The sequence below is a fragment of the Muntiacus reevesi genome, chromosome 2 (assembly GCF_963930625.1).
Source record: "Muntiacus reevesi chromosome 2, mMunRee1.1, whole genome shotgun sequence".
Classification (NCBI taxonomy): Eukaryota; Metazoa; Chordata; class Mammalia; order Artiodactyla; family Cervidae; genus Muntiacus; species Muntiacus reevesi.
This window is the reverse complement of record NC_089250.1, coordinates 259662881-259669339: the sequence shown is the minus strand read 5'-3', so window position 1 is coordinate 259669339 and position 6459 is coordinate 259662881. Positions and strand designations below refer to the sequence as shown.

General features: G+C 37.9%; 1 long non-coding RNA gene and 1 pseudogene across 1 annotated transcript; both read right to left on the bottom strand.

Annotated features, from left to right (window-relative positions):
• Positions 1 to 4436, bottom strand: LOC136161289 (uncharacterized). The gene is made up of 3 exons (XR_010661702.1): positions 4306 to 4436; positions 1188 to 1325; positions 1 to 129 (listed from the first exon to the last, which is right to left on the bottom strand). It is a non-coding gene; the product is annotated as an uncharacterized lncRNA (long non-coding RNA).
• On the bottom strand, positions 3097 to 4297 carry LOC136159219 (superkiller complex protein 8-like; annotated as a pseudogene).
• Positions 4437 to 6459: the final 2023 nt, after the last annotated feature.

Here is a 6459-nt window from a genome sequence, read left to right as displayed (position 1 = left end):
TGTGGGCCCATAATTTGACTTGCTCATACTTACCTGTACACCATCTTCTTGTTTCTTCTCCCACAACCATCCATGGCTCTTTTCCTTGCTCCAATAATGAAATCACATCTGGCTTAGAAATGGAATGTCCTGCTTACAAAGAAAACAATGGCACACGATGTAGAAGAAAACATCGCTCAGTTAAAAGGTCAAAATAATATTGAATAAAATTTTCTAGAAGAGAAGGTAAAGGAATGAAATACAAGAAATCAGGAGGGGTCAGTTTAAGATATATATATATATGAATACATACACATAGACTCATATATCCTCTTTTTATTGAACACATGTATTAATACCTTAGTTGAAAATACAGATCCTGGAACCTTAATTCACTTCCTGCTTTTACACCTTCCAGTTGTGTCTGACCTTGGGAAAGTCACTTAAACTTGTTGTGCCTCAGTACTCACTTATAAAATGGGAATGATAAGGAGGAAAAAACAAGTTGATATATATATGTATATAAAATGCTTAGAGCCTTGCCTATTAAATCCTAAGCACAATGTTAGCTATTAACACTATTACCTATATTATTGTTTTACAAAGAGTACACAAGAAGACCTATCTGCAGGATATTAAATACATTTAAAATGCAGTGTTCATTGATTATAACTTTCAACTGCAAAATAGAAAAAATTTCTCCAAAACAGAATGCATGTTCTTCAGTTTTCAATGAATTCCATTTATTTAACCCACTGCTATAAAAATTATAGGGGCTCTTTTAGAGCAAGTAGAGCAATTTAGCACCCTGTGTCTGACTGATCTCTCCGCAAGAGGATCAGATAATAAAATGGAATATCTATAGAAACTCTGAGCACAAATAAATAGGAAATCTGGATTCTTTTGACAATGATATATGACAGATCCCAGAGATTTCTAAACTACACCCTATTCATAAAGGAAGAGAGGCAACTGTAATTAAGAACAGAGGAGGTATCAATGTAACTGAAGGAGAGGGAGGATAAGGATATTTAATGCAGATGTGATTTCCAACCTGACGAAGCTCAAACCACTTCCTTGGTAAAAAAGAACAAGAAAGTGTTAACTAGTTTCCTAAAGGCAGCCCTGAAAATTACAGTGGGAAAAAATACATATCTTAAAGAGCAGATTCTAAATTACTTTAAATCACTTGAGGCTGAAAAACATACCCAGGGAGACCAAGTTATCATAGTTCTTCATCATCACATCCCGGTACAAGTTCTTCTGAACAGGGTTGAGACATTCCCACTCCTGCTGGGAGAAGTGGATGGCCACATCCCTGAATGTCGATGTCTGAAACAGCAAACCTATGTATTATTGGGGAGATGAAAGGAATATTTTGAGCACAGGAGAGAAGATAAGGATTGTACTGTAGGAAGAGAGTAATATGGCAAGTACATGGGCTAAAAATCTATAATATATGAAGGGACTGAAGCAGAATATACAGGTATTTTTGAAGAAGCTTGTTGAAATAGACAAAATTGCCTGGCTTGTTCTTAAGTATCTGAACCATTTGACAACAGGTAAAATAGTGACACTTGGTTATTAAATAGTGAACATGAGGATAATGCCTGATTGGTATCTGTCATGTAAATTCTCAGTAAACATGAGCTGTCAAGGAAAATTTTTGCTTTTTAAAGAAGTGAAAATTTAATCAGCTGTTTTTTAATGCAGTATAAAGCCCCAATTTTAGCAAATACAGTTTATATAAAACAGAATTTCCTCAATTATTAAATGCTTCACTATGTCAGATCTTATAGTTTTTTAAAAAATTAATTCACCTAATTTTTGGCACATGACATTATATTTTATGTATACATCAGATTTAAGTGAACAACATTTAGGAGGCACAGCATTTGTAAGGTCTTCTCCAATCCTATGATTCTGTATTCACTTACTACTTATGATGATACATTTTCTTTTTACTGCCATCTAACGTCTATTACTGAACACTTGGCTTGTGCTGAGTGATTACTTAGGTTACCAATGATCATTTTCTGGTATTTATGCCCTTATGCACTCTCCTTCACATGTGTATGAGCTGAATTGAGTGACTTGTTTTTAATAAACACAATATGATTAAAGTGGTGAAATGTTACTTGTGATGGCAGACTGCAGACTAAGACTGTCATTCTGTTTGCCTCTTTTGATGTCTCACTTGCTCAACCAGGGGTGGCCTCCAAACCTCCCATGAGTAACTGGATCTTGGAACCATCTGAGTCAGCTTAGAAGAGGATATACCCAATATTGGCCTTAAGATGACTGCAACTCTATCCAACAACTTAATAGCCTTGCAAGAGACCTAGTGTAAAGAGATCTAGAGCCAAGTCAAGCCATGTCCAGATTTCTGAACCAGTGAAATCATGAGATAAACGTTTACTGCTTTAAGCTACTAAGTTTCAGAGTAATATGTTATGTAACAGTAGATAACTAATAGGTAGAGTTAAAGAATATTGAGGAAGGATGTTGAAATATGTCGCCCAAATTTAGTATGTTCCATTCAACAACACAATAGTCTTGATATTTACCTTTCAGGGATTTCCTGCCAAGATCCATGACCTCCAAGTTTGCAAATCTCAATCATGTATATACACTAATTCACATAAACTATGAGATACTACTATTCACTGAGATTTAAGTCATTCAATACCAAATTTCTGTCTTATCTACCTGGAATCTTACATCTGGAAAATTTCAAAGTCTTCTCCTGGACAGTCAAATACAACCACTGTCTCCATGTCAACAAAAATCCAGACCTGACTCATATAACAAATCTTTAATGGACTTATCTCCTTCACTCCTTCAACACTGCCCTTGATAGAAGAATGGACATGTAAGACATGTTGGATAATTTCTTAGTAATAATATGAACACTACTTTTTGGGTGTTTTTTTTGCATTAAGAACACTTCATGTTAAAGTATGAATGGCATTTACAATAAAACATGAAAAGATTTATGCGTATCTACAAAAGTTTTTGCTACAATAAATGCTATTTCTTTTACACAAGACAGAAAGGTAAGGGATGTCATGCTCAATCTATACATTTTCTTTGCATTAGTCTGGAAGACTTTGACCTTTAAATTAGACAATCATAGATGTGAATTTCCTGGTCGTTTCTCTAACAGACACAATTTTTGAGCCATTTCCATTGTATTTGACTCCCCAGACTTGATCCTGGTGATCAAAGAAGGTGTGAACACAAGTCCTCATTCCATCATCCCAAACTTTTACACTTTTGTCAGATCAACTGGAAACCAAGCGTGTGTCACCAGGACAAAATGCAACATTCACCACCCAGGATGCACACTCAACGTGCCAGCCAAGTTGGCATGTTGTACGTCACATATCTTGGCAGAGCCATCATCCGAAGCAGTTACAAGGATCTGTGAATCCAGGAAAAAGTCAAGGAGCGAATGGACATACCATGGCCTTCTGGCATATGCAGAAGTTTCCCAGTTGTGATATCAAAAATACTGATGATTCCACCTATGGCTCTACTGGCCAGAAACTTCCCATCAGGACAATATGCAATACTAAGAATGAATTTTCCTCTTGTGTCCAAAGAATACTCCTTTTTCCTACTTTCCACATCAAAAATGCTCACTTTCCCCACATGAATTCCTTGCCTAGATACTGGGAATCAGGAGAAAAGGCCAAAGTCCATGCATCCACAGGTCCTGCATCTACAGACTTTATTTGTTTGCTCTTTTCCAACTGCCAAAGAATATGAGCATCAAGAGAATGGGTTGCAGCAATGGGTAGGGTGTGGCTGAAGTCCACAGACAACACACTCGGTTGATGGCTCTCCAGATTCCACTGTAGGTCCAGCTTCTTATCACACCATTTCCAGACCTTCACTTGGTCATCTAGGGATCCTATGACCACTGTGTCAGAGTCTTCTTTGTTTGACCCTCAGGCAACTGACCAGATGGCATCATCATGGGTGTGCTCTTGTCTGAAGAGAACACTGTACTGGTTGGCCACTTCCTTAACCAAGGAGGAAGGGTTAAAGGCCAGACAGCTTACCTCACTGCCTGGCTGCACTGCCCTGCAGCTCGTCTGACACCAGCTTTGCGGGACAGCAACACCAACACTAGTTAGTTTAGACTGAAGCACATTGAGAGGATGCTGGGTAATTATGTATCACATTTCACTAGAACAAAAGCTGGGAGGCAGGTTATCTGAGGAACCTCTTTGGGTAGTAAACTTTAGAAAAATTAATGGAAATACTCAAATGATCTAAAAAAATACACATACTCCAAGAATGAGAGAAACATCAACTTACATGAGCCATGGTTTTAGACCTGCAAGACTGGATCAGTCCTCAAGGTTCCTCTAACAGAAAAGCAGATGTCCAGAAAGCCAGAGCTGGAAGAAGAGAAGACCTTGAGAGCAGTTTGGTGTTCCCAACAGAACATAAGTTAATAACATTATAATCTTCCACTCCAGGTTCCAAACTATTTACCATCACACGTGATTTGGGTAGATCAGGATTCTAGATAAACCTATTTCCTCTGCCAAATCCCAGGGGTCTAGGAGGAACAAAGTCATAGAACAGAGGCATTTCTGCCAGACCCAGATATGTCAGCAGCAAGTTTTCTGGCACTGTATCATTTTGGTAAGGGAGATGCAGACCTAAGAGTGGGCAGTGCAGTCTTGCTCAGAGCAGATCCTCTTCCTTCTATTCCCACTTTCTAAGACTACCATCCTAATAAGGACCTCTTTTGTGGCTTTATAATTATATGAAGTTGGTTAAGACATTGAAGAGAGAAAGTCAGTGTTCGGGACTTTGAGTCTAGCAAAGCTTACTAGTTAAATATATGACAAACCATCACTGTACTATAAATCAAAGTAGATACCAAATGTGAAGTTGGGAAAATATTTAAGGATATGGGGAAATATTCCAGATACACTGTCAACAAAACAATCAGATTGACCAATATATGTATTTCTGAACAATATCTAAATATATCAAGCCACATAGAGAAGCAGAGTCAGAGAAAGAGACCACTGAAATTAGTAGATAATAAAAGTCTGGAAGGTTATGTGACCATCTAACAGCAGTGCTTATTTTTTAATTCTGATCTTGATTTTTCTTTTTAAAAGTTTATTCAATAATTATTTTAACAATTACCACTTTGACCGTGTGATGTGAAGAGCCTACTCACTGGAAAAGACTTGGATGCTGGGAAAGATTGAGGGTAGGAGAAGGGGGCAAGAGAGGATGAGAGGGTTGGATGGCATCACCGACTCAATGGACATGAGTCTGAGCAAACTATGGGAGATAGTGAAGGAAAGGGAAGCCTGGTATGCTGCAGTTCATGGGGTCACAAAGAGTCAGAAACGACTTAGTGACTAAACAACAAGAAACTTGAAATAAATGTGTATTATTTTTCAAAAAATTGTTAACAGGAAGATGTTGTCCAAAAAGAAGAATTCAAGAAAATTCTTTGTTATCTAAATTTAGATTGTTTTACTGAGCGGCTTATCTTTTGTCTGTTTCTTTGGATCCCAGTATCTACATTCACTCTACCATTTCTTCTCAGGTATGATGGAGTTCTGTCTAGACAAAATAGAGAGCAGTCTTTGTGTAATCTCTTGTATGAAATGATGATTTCAGTATAGCTTTATTTCAGGTTTTCTTGACAGAAAGGTTTACCTGGTTTCTAAACTTGTCAACTAAGCCAAGATGTCTCCCAGACAGCTGCTGAATTATGATATCCTACTAGGTTCACTTTGTGCCCAACAAAATTAGAAGGAAACTGTAAAGTACAAAAGTCACAACAAAAAAAATCCATTTATTATCACTGATATTTCATAGAATCTGTGTGTTTTGCTCAGGTCCTAACTATTGCTACAGACAGACATTCCTGTGAATTCACAAGGTAGGTCACCTTCATCTCTCATTTCACACCACCTTACTCCTATTCAGATTTGACCTCATTTTAGATAATAAGCATTTTAAAGGAAGCAACTATGACTTTCTAGTGATTGTATTACCCATGTCTTACAACTTCTAGGTCTAGAATATTGTAGGCACTTAATAGCATGTATACAAGGATGTTCATCAGAGAATAATTTTTGATAGGCAAAAATTAAAAATAACTCTCTCTCAGGCAACAGGTTAAAAATATGACAGCTTGCAATATGGTGACCCATTCAGTTCAGTTCAGTTCAGTCGCTCAGTCGTGTTTGACTCTGCGACCCCATGAACCATAGCATGCCAGGCCTCCCTGCCCATCACCAACTCCCGGAGTCCACCCAAACCCATGTCCATTGAGTCCGTGATGCCATCCAACCATCTCATCCTCTGTTGTCCCCTTCTCCTCCTGCCCTCAATCTTTCCCAGGGTCATTTCAAATGAGTCAGCTCTTCACATAAGGTGGCCAAAGTATTGGAGTTTCAGCTTCAACATAAGTCCTTTCAATGAACACCCAGG